Source organism: Lepidochelys kempii, chromosome 7 (assembly GCF_965140265.1).
Source record: "Lepidochelys kempii isolate rLepKem1 chromosome 7, rLepKem1.hap2, whole genome shotgun sequence".
In the NCBI taxonomy this organism is placed as follows: domain Eukaryota; kingdom Metazoa; phylum Chordata; order Testudines; family Cheloniidae; genus Lepidochelys; species Lepidochelys kempii.
This window is the reverse complement of record NC_133262.1, coordinates 83,407,044-83,423,286: the sequence shown is the minus strand read 5'-3', so window position 1 is coordinate 83,423,286 and position 16,243 is coordinate 83,407,044. Positions and strand designations below refer to the sequence as shown.

Below are 16,243 nucleotides of genomic sequence, written 5' to 3'. Positions count from 1 at the left end.
ATTTAGCAGCGTTAAATCGATGTAAACCTGCACCCGTCCACACAATGAAGCCCTTTATTTCGACTTAAAGGGCTCTTAAAATCGATTTCCTTACTCCACCCCTGACAAGTGGATTAGCGCTTAAATCGACGTTGCCGGCTCGAATTTGGGGTACTGTGGATACAATTCGATGGTATTGGCCTCCGGGAGCTATCCCAGAGTGCTCCATTATGACCGCTCTGGACAGCACTCTCAACTCAGATGCACTGGCCAGGTAGACAGGAAAAGAACCGCGAACTTTTGAATCTCATTTCCTGTTTGGCCAGCGTGGCAAGCTGCCGGTGACCATGCAGAGCTCATCAGCACAGGTGACCATGATGGAGTCCCAGAATCGCAAAAGAGCTCCAGCATGGACCGAATGGGAGGTACGGGATCTGATCGCTGTTTGGGGAGAGGAATCCGTGCTATCAGAACTCCGTTCCAGTTTTCAAAATGCCAAAACCTTTGTGAAAATCTCCCAGGGCATGAAGGACAGAGGCCATAACAGGGACCCGAAGCAGTGCCGCGTGAAACTGAAGGAGCTGAGGCAAGCCTACCAGAAAACCAGAGAGGCGAACAGCCGCTCTGGGTCAGAGCCCCAAACATGCCGCTTCTATGATGAGCTGCATGCCATTTTAGGGGGTTCAGCCACCACTACCCTAGCTGTGTTGTTTGACTCCTTCAATGGAGATGGAGGCAATACGGAAGCAGGTTTTGGGGACGAAGAAGATGATGAGGAGGAGGAGGTTGTAGATCGCTTGCTTGTTGTGAGCTGAGAAACCGGTTTTCCCGACAGCCAGGAACTGTTTCTCACCCTAGACCTGGAGCCAGTACCCCCTGAACCCACCCAAGGCTGCCTCCTGGACCCAGCAGGCAGAGAAGGGACCTCTGGTGAGTGTACCTTTTAAAATACTATACATGGTTTAAAAGCAAGCATGTGAAAGGATTACTTTGCCCTGGCATTTGCGGTTCTCCTAGATGTAGTCCTAAAGCCTTTGCAAAAGGTTTCTGGGGAGGGCAGCCTTATTGCGTCCTTCATGGTAGGACACTTTACCACTCCAGGCCAGTAACACTCTCACAGATATTGTGGAACACACAGCAAGCAGTAATAACAGTGGGAATATTGGTTTTGCTGAGGTCTAAGCGAGTCAGTAAACTGCGCCAGCGACCCTTTAAACGTCCAAATGCACATTCTACCACCATTCTGCACTTGCTCAGCCTGTAGTTGAACAGCTCCTGACTACTGTCCAGGCTGCCTGTGTACGGCTTCATGAGCCAGGGCATTAAGGGGTAGGCTGGGTCCCCAAGGATACATATAGGCATTTCAACATCCCCAACAGTTATTTTCTGGTCTGGGAATAAAGTCCCTTCCTGCAGCTTTTGAAACAGACCAGAGTTCCTGAAGATGCGAGCATCATGCACCTTTCCCGGCCATCCCACGTTGATGTTGGTGAAACGTCCCTTGTGATCCACCAGAGCTTGCAGCACTATAGAAAAGTACCCCTTGCGGTTTATGTACTCGGCGGCTTGGTGCTCCGGTGCCAAGATAGGGATATGGGTTCCGTCTATAGCCCCACCACAGTTAGGGAATCCCATTGCAGCAAAGCCATCCACTATGACCTGCACATTTCCCAGGGTCACTACCCTTGATATCAGCAGATCTTTGATTGTGTGGGCTACTTGCATCACAGCAGCCCCCACAGTAGATTTGCCCACTCCAAATTGATTCCCAACTGACCGGTAGCTGTCTGGCGTTGCAAGCTTCCACAGGGCTATCGCCACTCGCTTCTCAACTGTGAGGGCTGCTCTCATCTTGGTATTCATGCGCCTCAGGGCAGGGGAAAGCAAGTCAAAGTTCCATGAAAGTGCCCTTACGCATGCGAAAGTTTCGCAGCCACTGGGAATCGTCCCAGACCTGCAACACTATGCGGTCCCACCAGTCTGTGCTTGTTTCCCGAGCCCAGAATCGGTGTTCCACAGCATGAACCTGCCCCATTAGCACCATGATGCGTGCATTGGCAGGGCCCATGCTTCCAGAGAAATCTGTGTCCATGTCCTGATCACTCACGTGACCGCGCTGAGGTCGTCTCCTCGCCCGGTATCGCTTTGCCAGGTTATGGTGCTGCATATACTGCTGGATAATGCGTGTGGTGTTTAATGTGCTCCTAATTGCCAAAGTGAGCTGAGCGGCCTCCATGCTTGTTTTGGTATTGCGTCCGCACAGAAAAAAAGGCGCGGAACGATTGTCTGCCGTTGCTCTGACGGAGGGAGGGGCGACTGACAACACGGCTTACAGGGTTGACTTCAGGGAGCTAAAATCAACAAAGTGGGTGTCTTTACATCAAGGAGTATTTCAGGCAGGACTTCACGGAGGGTTCCAATAAGAAATGGTGCACCTAAGTTATCGTTCTTATTGGAACAAGGAGGTTAGCCTGGCCTCTGATTGATACATGGCTAGATTTACCTCGCTGCACCTTCTCTGTGAGTGACTGCAGTGTGATCTAGAAGAATGAGTCCCCTAGACAGGGGAGGGGGGAGAAGCAAATGAGTACAAAACAAATCTGGTCTATTTCTTGTTTTGATCCACTCCATCTATCTTTTACATCTTTGGCTGGCAGACGACGGTGCAGAAGGACTGCATGCCATCCACATCTCATGGCTGCTCGGCAGAAGATGGTACAGTACGACTGCTAGCAGTCCGTATCGCCTGCCCGCTCACCATAAGACGGTTCAATAGGACTGACTGCAGGACTAAAGAGAATGACCTGGTCAAGTCACTCCAAATTTAGTCCCTGCACCCATGTCTGCCCAGGCGCTCCCAGCCGACGTGGCCAGGAGCACCTCAGACATGACGATGACGGCTACCAGTCGTACTGTACCGTCTGCTGCCACAAGGCAAGGGGTTGCTGCTACTGTGTAGCAATGCCGTACCGCGTCTGCCAGCACCCAGGAGACATAGGGTGACGGTTACCTGAGCGGGCTCCATGCTTGCAGTGGTATGGCGTCTGCACAGGTAACTCAGGAAAAAAGGCACGAAATGATTGTCTGCCCTTGCTTTCACGGAGGGAGGGAGGGAACGGGGGCCTGATGATATGTACCCAGAACCACCTGCTACAATGTTTTAGCCCCATCAGGCATTGGGATCTCAACCCAGAATTCCAATGGGCAGCGGAGACTGCGGGAACTATGGGATAGCTACCCACAGTGCAACGCTCCGGAAGTCGACTCTAGCCTCGGTACTGTGGAAGCGCTCCGCCGAGTTAATGCACTTAGAGCATTTTCTGTGGGGACACACACACTCGAATATATAAAACCGATTTCTAAAAAACCGACTTCTATAAATTCGACCTTATTCCGTAGTGTAGACATACCCCTAGAGAAGTTCAATTTGCTTTTTAAAATAGATTTAAGACACCGATTCCTACCCTAAAATGTAAGGGTAGGAATTTATGCAGATTATAGTCAGGTTTATACACAGATATCACCCCCCACTTCCCACCTACTACCAATCCCTACCCATACCTTCAACACAAATAAACGCCAAGTTCTAATGCATACATATTTTTGTATATTTAATATGCCATCAGATCAATTAAACCCTTCTTGAACCAGCTTTCTAAAGTGTGGGTTTCTGAAGAACCACAATGCTCCGACTGGGCTGCTTTATTTCCCCTACTTTTCCTCAAAGTGAATTAAACTTGGAAAACTGATATGGAAAAGCGATGATCCTTTTGAACATTGAACTAGTTAGGGGCAGTATTAACATTTGGGTAGCTGCCCCAATACTTAACCTGTGAGATTATAGTCTTCCCATCAGGAGACCATGACACCAATGCAAACAAGCTAGTTTCATACTAAGGCAATGGCTACATTACCACTTACGATGGCAAAACTTAGGTCACTCAGCAGCGTGAAAACACCATTTCCTGCCCAAACGACAGTTTTGCCGGCATAAGGGATATAGTGCACAGTGCTGGGTTGGTAGGAGAGCTTCTGCCACCCACATAAAATGGTGGCTACATGAGAGATGTTACAGAATCACAGCTGCATCTGTACCACAGTGCTGCTGTAAGGTCTCTAGTGTAGACATAGCCTAAGTCAGCGTTTCTCAAATGTTGCCACAGTGCCATCAGGGACTAGAATTTGTGGACTTTTCTTGCGGCCACAGCCTTTTGGGCTGTGATATTGCAACTGATTTTTTGTTTAACGCAATGTTTGCATTAGATTTCAGAATGGACATTCCCTTGAGTAGAATGGGGAACAGTTCACACTATCAGCGATAGTTTGAGGCTGTCTACAGACTCAGAAAAACAATTTTAAATAACTTTACACCAATGACTGTCTGGAAGATTACGTTTACAACCATAAAATCTAAAATACAAGTTTTCAGAAAAACAAAAGCTTATATTCAGAGTATGATTCTGCAGAATTTCATAGCACTATGTAATCCATCCACAGGCCCTTGCTTATAGGCAAAGTATTTGGATCAGAGCATCTTTAAGACCAGTAAAAGTCTTGTGGAGCTGCTTGCTCCACATGTCAGGAGATTCATATTGTTGAGATTTGGGAATAATAAGAGTGGATTATGTTTTTGGTTGGAATTTACTTTTTGATTCACTAGTGGATAGTTACTGACGTCTATAGATGAGATATCAGAAGCTGAATGTTCTTTTCTGCCCACTGATTAGTAAGGGAAGTGGTCCTCATTTTGCTCCGGAGTCATTGTTTCTAAAGCCCCTCTGTATATTTGTTTGCATAATGCTACCTGTCAAATTTCTATTTGCGTTTAGTGAGATTGGCATAATGGGCTATTAAAACTCAGGTCCCAGACTGCTCCCATCTAGTCAAACTATACTCTCAAATAGATACAACCTTCTGCTAAAGCTCCAGCCTTTTCTTTGACACAGACCTGACTAGTTTTTCTTGTAATGATTTTATGAGCAGTCGGATGTTCCCGCATTCATTTATTATGAGTGAGGTTTAGCATATGGTGTCCAATTTACGTGTCTAATGAAATTTTGATTGAACTTTACTGACTGACAAAAAGAAAATCATTCAACTGCAGTATACTTCTACTAGGCATAAGTTCCCTTAGGAGACCACCTCAGGTGGTTTATAAGATAATAATCTACAGAGGCATTTTTTTCCCCTCCCATTTGCTTAGTAAAACCTTTGATTTGGCAGCTGCTTTGGTAGAGGCATCAGCTCCTGAATGTGAATATATTGCAAGGGAATGGTTAATTATGACATCCCTCTTCCTTGCTTGTGCTGTTTGTTTTTTGAGGAAGTCAGTCTTAGTACAAGGTAAAGCACAGCAACTGCTGCTATGGAGCATGACAAGACAAGTGATATCTGTTACAGACATTTTATTAATTCTTCATTTTGATGGATGTAGGTTTTGTGAGGAAAATATGAGGAGGGTAGGATGAAGATGGGTAGGAAACCAGCACCTTTCAGAGTAGCTTCAGGAACTATTAGATGGCATGTTATTTTAATGGCAGAATCACCTTTTGAGATATTATAAAGTTATTACTAGATACATTAATGGACGATAGGTCCATCAATGGCTATTAGCCAGGATGGGTAGGGACAGTGTCATTAGCCTCTGTTTGCCAGAAGCTGGGAATAGGCAACAGGGGATGGATCACTTGACGATTACCTGTTCTGTTCATTCCCTCTGGCACACCTGCCATTGGCCACTGTTGGAAGACAGGACACTGGGCTTGATGGACCTTTGGTCTGACCCAGTACGGCTGTTCTTATTCTTTTCTCACAATCCTGATTCCCTAAACTTTAGTTGGCCCTAACCATTATTGCATTTACCAAGTCTCAGCCACAGACATTGTGAAAAGCCTCCTCTAATCCTATGGAACTGAAGTACAACTTGTATTTGAGGATCCTTTCATAGCAAGAAAAACCCCAGTTCAGGCAGAAGCTGGGTGACAAACAAGGCTGTCTACTGGCCCCTACTACTGAAACATTTGAAGTAATGAATTCAGAAGTTTTTTGAAAAAGCACAAGTGTAGCAGTGGATCAGTTTAACTAGATAGGGATGATGGCAATACAGTGAATAAGAGCGCTAGATTAAGGGGGTATTAAACCTATTGTGTTATGTCAGTGTAATCTTCTGTGCAGATTTTTATATTTAAAACCAGGCTTTTGATTTTTATTTTTTTATTTTTAAACTAAAGTGCAATAGGCCTGCTTTAAACCAAAGATAAGTCAGAGGGGTTTGCACTGGTTTAACAGGTTTGTTTTTTTAAACCCACCTTTTGTTGAACTAGGATAATTGTGTTTAGATAAGAACTTAGGCATAACTCAGAAACAAGTCCATCAGATCTTTTCCACAAACTTCTTTCTTCAGAATGGTTAAGAGTCAGTCCTATTCTTTTTGTGCCTAGTTGTTTATGTGGCCACTACAACCTTTTGACAGAACAAACATTTGTTAACCACACATGAATCATCAGCTTTCAGCTGCATGCCTTTAATACAAATTTCTGCTCCTTGGCTCTATATTGGACAGGGATTCATAAAACAGGAGCAGCCATGGATTGCTCTATTTGCCAGCAAGGCATGCAAGTAATGAGCATCCTTTGATTAGAAAAAGTGGGAATAAGCATCTTTTTTCAGGTTACCAGGCTGATATAAAGAACACTAACAGAGTGATGCAAGTCTCTTGTACTTCTTACAGTAAGCAAGACACAGCTGTAATAAGATTTAAGGAACACCATCCAATAATTTTATGGTGCAAATAAAACAGAAGACTTATACTGAAAGCCATATTTTCTATTATTGTATCCCTATGCATTTGACAGCACTACTTCCTTTTTAGTGAGTTTCCCTGTTTGCTTGGAAAGGCCCAAAATTTGGAAATATGATTGTAAAAACCACAGAAACTGGTTGGGAAAGTACCCAAAAATACATTTAGCTCATTTTCGGAAGTTGTGTAGATTATAAATTTGCTGCAGTGCTTTTAACAATAGTCTGTATGGACACTCAGATTGAGCCTCTAGGTCACAACAAAGCATCCCCACATAGCTTTTCACCAGTAGCTTTAAAAGAAGTGAACTTGGTTTAGTATCTGCTCTTCACTCCTGAATTCAGCAGCAGAGCAATGCAATGCAATACAAGAGGGGGTATATCAAGTGCCCATCAAGTCAATCATGGCACACAGGACTTTTCTGCTGAAGATTGTTCTTCTGTCAGGTATCAGGAGAAGCCACAAGCTTTAGAAGGTGAATGAACAAGACATTCCTGTGGGGAAGCTGAGGCAGGCGGACAGTCAGCTGCCTAACAGTATCCTTTCAGCTGTAAAGAAGCAAGAAACAGGAAAGCACAGGATGGGAGGCAAGATTAATAATGAAGATATGAACTATAGAATCAGTTGCTCGCAGTGGCTATAGTGATGGTGACTAACCAAATGAGTTTTGTGGACACAGGTCATTGGTTTATTCTAGTTCTACCAATCAGCCTTTAGCTGGTAGCAATGACTACCTCATCTAGCCAAACTCACATTCCCCAACTCTACACTACAGAATAGCCATCTGCAGAATTTCTGTTCCTGGACATACATTCTATATACTCATACTACCCCTTGCAGAACAACCTGAAATGTTAGCTATTACCTTCATCACCACCGGCCATCATCCTGGCACCTCCCAAGGGCTACATCTCTCTCCCCTCCTGCCCACAAGCAGGGATACAACTTTTATAATACGTTCTGCTGGCACCACTATGTCCAATGCCTATTCAGTAGGGGGGTTCTCCCCTCTTCCTTATTTATATTTCCTCACCCTACTAATGTTGGGGTGCCCTTCTCCTTTAGGAAAGTTGAAATAATTAATATACTAATCATATGTCAATTTGTTGCCATGGCACTCTTGCCATCAGACATCTGCAGATGTTCCTATCCTAAAATGTCCAAAAGCTGGTGTTAGCTCACGTTCCTGTGGTTGCCTGGTGTCGTTATGGACAAACTTCCCCTTAAACATTCTATTCCCAATTCCCCAAAAGTCAGGGGTGGCCATTGCACCATTTAAGTGTGGCAAAGTTCATCAGCCTCAAGCCTTATGCCAACAGCTGAAGTCAATGTCTTACAGGATACAGGCCTGTAGGTTTCCTTGCATTATTGCTAATATAAATGCTACAGATAGCTTGATGAGCTACAAGTTCCCCCACTGTACTTCTGTTTCTACAGCTACCAGTTTCAGGATTTTTCTCCCTCTATGTAAGTCTCGTGTTGTAATTGACTATTATATGAAATGCAAGAAGGAAACCCCCAACAGCAAGATCTCTGCTCCTTTTAAGACTTATTTAATTGGGGATGATAGCCAGGAGAAATTTAAAGTTTGTAGTTTATAGTCCTGAAAAGAGTTGCCCCTCTCAAATCCCTATTCTCTCATAATAGCATCTTTCACATGAAAGGAGGAGTGAATCCTCACAGTGACAGCACTAGGTTTGTTACCAGTACTGGACAGGACTGGGGAGAAGTGAGGACAAAGTGCTGTCCGTTACAATCACACAGCTTTTAGTACTTGCTGGATAAACCAAATGAAATTAACCTTTTAGTTATCCAGTGTATTATTTTTGCTGTCATCCACTTTTAGATTTTAATTTTATTTAATTTATTTATTACAGCTTTCATTCTTCTCTTTACAAGAGCTTCTACAACAGTTCCCCTTCCCCACCGGAAACTTTTACAATCTGCTACTTTTTACAACCAGTGGTTTACAGCAAAGCTGTGAGGGATTATGAACTGGGTCAATAAGTAGGTATTATATTTAATTTTGTGTGGACTGGCTCTTCTCCCCTGTCTGCACAGGAGGCCTAGGTGCCATATTTCAGCTCTGCTTTAGAAGGCAGTTCCCTGCTCTCTCAATTGCTTCAGATAGATATGGAACAGAGGGAGCCGTAGGTGTGGACAGGAAGGAGTTCAAGCCTTATGAGATTCCACAACTGAGGTCTTTGGAAGTTGAGGAACAGCTACACATCATCTTGGATCAAACCCCAAAGGTTAAGGTCCAAAGCCATTTCAGGGTATTTCTATTTACACCTGCAGGTTCCTAAAGCTCCTATCGAAGTGTTAGAGGTCAGCCAGGAGAAGTATGGAAGAGCTTCCTTTGTTGATGGACAAAAGGTCATCTACCAGAACAAGTTCAGTTTTAGTACCACACACTGCAGCCTGACTGGAAGAATCTAGAACTCTGGAAGAGGTGCAAGGGGTAGGCTTTGGGAGGGTGTTTGGGTGTAGGCTCTGGGGTGGGGGCCAGGGATGATGAGCTTGGGGTACAGACAGGCTGCCCTGGGGTTAGGGCCAGAGAGAACTCTCCCCACCAGCAGCAGCAAGCTCCAGGGGAGGGGCCCCCCCTCCTTCCAGCAGCACACTCACCCTGCACTATTGTCACTGCATGTGCTCCTCCTCAGGCCCAGAAAGCCCCCTAGCCTCTCCTGTGGTGGGTGCCAGGGGAAGGGGGGGCTGCCACCACATGTGGCTTCCTCCCCTGCTGCCCCTCACTGTAGCCTCATGGGGGATGGGGCTGCCCCTTGCCCAGCGTGGGGCAGGAGCGGTGACTGCGGGCGTGGATCACAGGGTCAGACACTCATTGAAGCCCCAGCAGCTGCTTAGGTGAGAGAGACCCAGAGGTACCCTGCCGGAAGCCCCCTTGGCATCACCTCCCAGTGGGTGCTGGGGGACAGTGGGGGGGGAAGAAGAGGGGAGGGCTGCCAATCATGTGTGCACCTCCTCCCCTCCTCTGGTGCAGCAGTAACCAGCTGCCTCAGCCTGCTCTTGTGCTGTAGCCTATCCTTCAGCAGCAGCCAGCAGACCTGGCTCCAAAACACTGGTGGAGCCGGGCCCCAGCCCTGAATATTCCTGAAGCATGGGCACCACGGGCCCATATAATTCGCCACCCCTGGGTCCAGACAGAGGAGCGTTAGTGAAACATTACCACTCCAACTTCTAACACCCAATCACCATCTTCCACCTTGTTGCCCAGGAGCACTGTTTTGTATTACCTGATCACCATGTTCTAGCACTCATATTTGCATCCTTCAAAACATACCAGACTGCATCTCAGGAGTCAGTGTCCTCCATTCGGTTTTGAAAGGTTACAGGACACACAGCAAGCAGGAGTGACTGCTGAAATGTCTAACTAGAATATGCTGCACTTTGGCCATGCCTCCTTCTTCCCCCACTCCACCTCCCCAAAAAGCAGAGGCTGCAGGAGAAAGATATTTGAACACAAAGCATTTGTATTTCCCTTGCATCAAGGCTAGTCACCAATTCACAGGAGAGCTGACATTTTAGGCCAGTAACAGCAGACTAAGAGAGTCCTAGTGGGGCAAGTTGAGCACTAGGGATCCACCACCTCTGTGTTCCCAGAACCACAGAGCAGGGCATGTACTCCAGCTATGAGCACAGAAAGAAGGGAGAGCAGATGGAACCCCAGTAGCGCAGCTCCCCTTTTCACACTGCCACCACAAGAGCAGCTTCCCCCTACAGGGTAGGCAGACCCGCTCAAACCTGCCATAGGGGAAGAATAGCATGAGGCCTGGGAGAAGGGTCAGGAATACAGCATGCCAAGGGAAGAGGAAAAGACTGGAGAGGGGAGTAGTGGGGTGGGGGAGAAAATACCTATAGGAAGAGGAATGAGACTAGGGCAAATTGCTGGAGACTACCAAGTAATGTGGACTAAGGAGTGAGAATGAGAGAATGTTATGCCATGGGGGTGGGGAGAGGGTGGGTGAAGTAGCCCATAACAGGAGGAAGGAAATGTGTGCACATTTAAGAGAGTTCATCCTAACTCTGAAAGCGTCAGGAGACTTACAATGATAAACTTTTTTTTTTTTTTAAAAAAAGAGAAGAAATGGACTCCCAAAATCTGAGGCTGGTAGTTCTCCAAGCCTGCTAGTTCTCCAGTTATGCATGATCTTCTAGAGAAATGTGGGTATCAGAGACCAGAATTCCTAATGCAAAACAAAATCAGGAAGAGATTTAAAAAAAGTTAAAGGAGCAAAAAGTGCAAACACTCAAGTGTCCCTTCATACTGGACTGAAAGGATGTTACCTTTAAGCTGCTATCTGATGCAGAAAGTTAAGCTTTGCTCTTTGGCCTTACCTACACATAAGAACTGCTTCAATTTAGCAATGTTTAGAAACTCTTTACTACACTGGTTTCTAAACAGATAGAAAAACTACAAAAATGTTCTGGAAGAATCAACCCTCACAGTAAAATGATGAGGCAAACTACACCCCATCACCCACAGGCAAACGCTTTCCACAAGGTGACCACTCCATGTCTCACCTCAGTCCGCCTCAAAGGAAACACCACCTTCAAAACATGAGCTTGGGACCTTCAATTCAGAGCTCAGTCAGACACCAAATATCAGGGCCTTAATAAAGACACTAGATTTATGAATCATTAGAACTATCTGTCCTCAGACAGTAGAGGTGTTAACTGCTGCTTCACCCTGAATGGTCTCCTGCAATGTGTGTTAACGCCTTATCTGTTCCACCTTGTACTGAGCAGTGACATTCATAGACCTGGTTTACACCACAGAGCTAGGCTGACATAAGGCAGCTTACATTGACCTAATGGTGTGAGCATCTACACTACAATATTCCTCCCACACATTTAACTTGTGATGGCTGTAGGTTGAACTAACTTACGTTGACTTAACTGTCATGTAGACATGCCCTGGGTACGTTTCCCAGACCTGAAGAACTCTGTAAGTTTGAAAACTTATCTTTTAGTGGCCCAACTTTTGTTAGTAAAAGAAACATCACCTCACCCACCTTGTCTCTAGAAGAAAAACAAGACAGTTGTACAGTAATGTGTTAACTGTTCCCTAACCAGGAAGGAGCAGAATGGACTGAGAAACTAATTGTAAATTGACCTTTTCAGAATTCCTGTCCATTATACCCTCTAATTCTATTGCAGGTGTTCAAAATTGTGTGTGTGTGAGAGACAGCTAGTATAAAATTTGCTGAAGCAGGAACAGCCCATGGGACCAAAGACAGGCTGTAGTAACAGTTCATCTATCCCAATGGGTAAAGCAAGAACTTTCAACATACACATGCTAAAAACCCTCATTATCTGAGCCACCACAGACCAGACTCCACTGTTCCTAGAGAGTTCTTACTAACTATAATATCAAAGAGGTCAACGCTACCTGATGGAGGAAGACAAGCTTTTCGTTAAGCTTCTAATCAGTTGTTTGCTTAATGCTCCCGCCCCTTGTGCTTTAGGAGTACTCAGCACAAGTTTATAAAACTTATTTTAATGTACACAACTTCAGCTGGCTTTTGTATAAACCAAGCCTTAGAGCCTAGAGAGTCAAGTAGTTCTGTACAAATGGCAACTGTTCACTACACATAAGCAGCCAACAAGTTGCAGGGCAACTTTGCTCTCCAGGAACTCAACACGTATTGTTTAATTTCATGTTTCTGAGCTACCCTCAGAAAGAACAGTTCTTTAGCCCTAGACCTACCATTTTAAAAGACATTTTGAAGGCCTGTCTACACACAAGTTGTACCATTTTAATTATGCCAGTATGAATGGAGTACATCCCCCCCTGCGCAGATGCTGTTATCCTGGTATAAGGTGCTTGTACCAGTACAGTTTACTCCCCCTTCCCTTATAGAACTATCTAGCCTAAGGGGCGGGATTGTATCAGTACAACTATTTTGTTAAAAGAAGTCACACCCTGACCAAAATAGAGGAATCTGTACAAAAGCCTGTTTATACCAGGCCTAAGTATCTGAAGTGTGACTTAAGAGCAACATCCTCCAACAGATTATTATTAGGGCCCTAACAAATTCACAACCATGAAAAACAGATCATGGACCATGAAATCTGGTCTTATGCGCATTTACCCTATACTATACAGATCTCATGGGGGGAGAGATCAGTGTTTCTCAAATTGGGGATCCTTACCCAAAAAGGTTGCAGGGGGTCACAAGGTTATGGGGGGGGGGGTCGCAGTATTCCCACCCTTACTTCTGTGCTGCCTTCAGAGCTGGGCAGCTGAGAGTGGTGGCTACTGGCCAGGCACTCAGCTCTGAAGGCAGTGCCCTGCCAGCAGCAGCAGAGAAGTAAGGGTGGCAATACCATCCCATGCCACCCTTACTTCTCTGCTGCTGCCTTCAGAGCCAGGCAGCTAGAGAGTGGCAGCTGCTAACTGAGGACCCAGCTCTGCAGGCAGCAGTGGAGAAGTAAGGGTGGCAATATCATACCATGCCATCCTTATTGCTGCGCTGCTCCTGATGGCAGCTCTGCCTTCAGAGCTGGACTCCTGGGCAGCAGCCACTGCTCTCCAACTCCGAAGGCTGGGCAGTCACCAGCAGCAGAACAGAAGTAAGGGTAGCTGTACCCCAATCCCCCCTACAATAACCTTGTGACACCCCCCCACACACGTGTCCTTTTTGGGTCGGACCCCACAATCACAACATGTGAAATTTCAGATTTAAGTAGCTGAAATCATAAAATTTATAATTTTTAAAATCCTAGGACCATGAAATTGACCAAAATAGACCATGCATTTGGTAGGGTCCTAATTATTACATTGGAAAGAATGCTCAGGACCCATTATGTTGTCTTCAACTATTGGCCCTTTCCTTCCTCCCACAAATGAATTCACTTGTGCTGTTTGATAATTCATGTATCACGTGAGAATCTAGAGGACGTACAATCTGTGTAGACCAGGGATGGGCAAACTACAGCCCGTGGGCCACATCCAGCCCATCAGCCAATTTAATCTGGCCCCTGAGCTCCTGCTGGGGAGTGGGATCTGGGGCTTGCCCTGCTTCCATGCTACAGCCAGGAAACGGGGTTGGAGGCCACTCCACACGTGTGTGCTGCGGCTCCCAGAAGCAGCAGCGTGTCCCTGCTCTGGCTCCAATGTATACATGCCGCACCACCCCAAGCACTGCCCCTGGGAACTGCAGTCAAGAGGAGCTGCAGGGGCAGTGCCTGCAGACAGGCAGCATGCAAAGCCACCCGGACATGCCTCTGCATAGGAGCTGAAGGCAAGACATGCTACTGTTTCTGAGAGCTGCTTGAGGCAAGCGTTGCCTGGAGCCTGAACCCATGAGCCCCTTCCTGCTCCAGCCCTGATCCCCTCCCGCTCCAAACCCCTAGATCCCAGCCCAGAGCATCCTCCTGCATCCCATACCCACCCCCCCCAGAGTCTCCTCCTCCCTCCCTGGCACCCCAACCCCTTGCTCAGAGCCCCCTCCTGCATCCTGAACTCCTCATTTCTGGCCCCATCCCATAGCCTGCACCCCCAGCTGAAGCCCTCACCCCCTGCTGCACCGCAACCTCAATTTAGTGAGCATTCATGGCCCACCATACAATGGCCTGCGCAGATATGGCCCTCAGGCCAAAAGGTTTGCCCAAACCTGGTCTAAACAGTTTTAAAGCTTCTTCACTCTACATTACCTGCCATTTTGTCTTGTTGAGTAAAAGTCTTACAGGCAAAGCAACGTGCATTTGTTATGCCTCACCCACATGTCCAGTTCTTCAGGGCTTGTCTTCACATACAGCTCTTCAGCTGCACTGGTGCAGCTACACTGCTATGGCACTTTAATAAAGATACTACTATGCAGACGAAGTTAATCCACCTTCCTATGGTGCCTCTGTCAACTGGAGAAGCCCTCCCTTGACAGTGCTGTCTACAGGAGGGTTTAGGTCAGTATAACTACATTGCTCAGGAGGGTGCATGTTTCACACCCCCATGCGACATTATACCAATATAGGTCTATAGTGTAGACTTGGTCTCAGTCTTCTGACTCTTCAGTTATAGGTCCATCTCATATACTCCATACCAACTGATACCTACCAACTGCATCCAAAAAAACACAGCAGAAAGGGATAGCTCAAGGATTGAGGAAGAAAAGCAGCAGTTGTCAGAGCTACACAATGAAAGACCAAGATGATTAGTGGGGCACCCAATTTAGCAAGTATATTTTAAAAGGCATCTGTACCTGAGAAGAGTACTTGCTTTGTAATATAAGCAGGCCTTAAAATTCCTGTTGGATTTCTATAGTGTCTTCTTTAAAATTAAAGGTGATGAATGCATGGGTACGAATAACGGAATGTAAAAATTTGAGGCCATCAGCCACACTAAAATGAGCTTCCAAACAATTCCTTTGAGACATGACAACCAAAGCTAGACTTTAATAAAACTAGCTCATGAAGTCAAACTATGCTGCAACATTTGAATCTGCATGATTCTGTCATGGAGAAGTCAATTAGTGACCAGAGCAAGACTCATGTGAGCAAGCACAGAGCACTGAATGGTGTCAGAACAACAAACAGGTCTAACAAAAGTCCTCTGTTGTCCTCAATTGTTTCACACAGAGGCAGCAGTACCAGGCAGGGCCCACTGCAGCACACCTCCCCCACCACCCCAATTGAAGTATGGGAGGCTGACCTACATTCCTCCCCTGAAAAAAAAAAAAAAAAAAAAAAACGTTTTCCAGCCCCACAATAGCTCAGAGGAGAACAGGACACAGCAATGTTTTTATATCACACACACACACACAGCTGGAGTGGCCAGCAGAGCTTGACATCAGGCTGGCTACTGGGGAGCAGGCTGAAATAGCTCTCCTCTCCCCACGTTCCAGCCACTGTAGTCAGACACCCAACCCAGGGGAAGGGCAGGAGCATACATGGAGGTGGGGGAAAGGACACCCAGAACCTGGGCATAGGACATCAAGGTACCACGAAATGGCATCAGGAACTAACAAGCTGCCCCTTCCCAGCCTATAGCAGCCCCCTCACCCACCACACACACCCTTTTATAATCAGACTAATTCACCCTCACTATCATAGTTTACCTAAATACTGTACATAAAGTCTGAAACTTTTCTGAAAGCACTTCTCAGAACATAGTTACATATTAAAACAAAAAAGCTGTCTCATACCACTGGCCAACTGCACTATCTTTTCAGCATGACTTGCTGCGGTCTCCTAATCAGTTATTTCTATGGCTTTCTAAACAGCCAGAAAGTCACCTAAAGAACAATTTGTGACTGAGTTATGGCTTAAAACCTCCTTTGTACTCAAGGGTTAAAAATCCATTTGCTCATTTACAAGGGAGAAGCTTTTGGCTATGTGGGGGGGACCAATGCCGTCAGTTTCTGCAGACTATAGTTTAGGAGAGTTGTCAAATATGAAGGGAAGGGTAACCACCTTTGTGTATACAGCGCTATAAAATCCCTCCTG

At 45.9% G+C, this 16,243-nt stretch overlaps 1 protein-coding gene across 4 annotated transcripts in view; it reads right to left on the bottom strand.

Moving 5' to 3' along the window:
• Positions 1-16,243, bottom strand: part of PSAP (prosaposin) — a 41,169-nt gene that overhangs the window by 21,309 nt on the left and 3,617 nt on the right. The window lies entirely within an intron of this gene.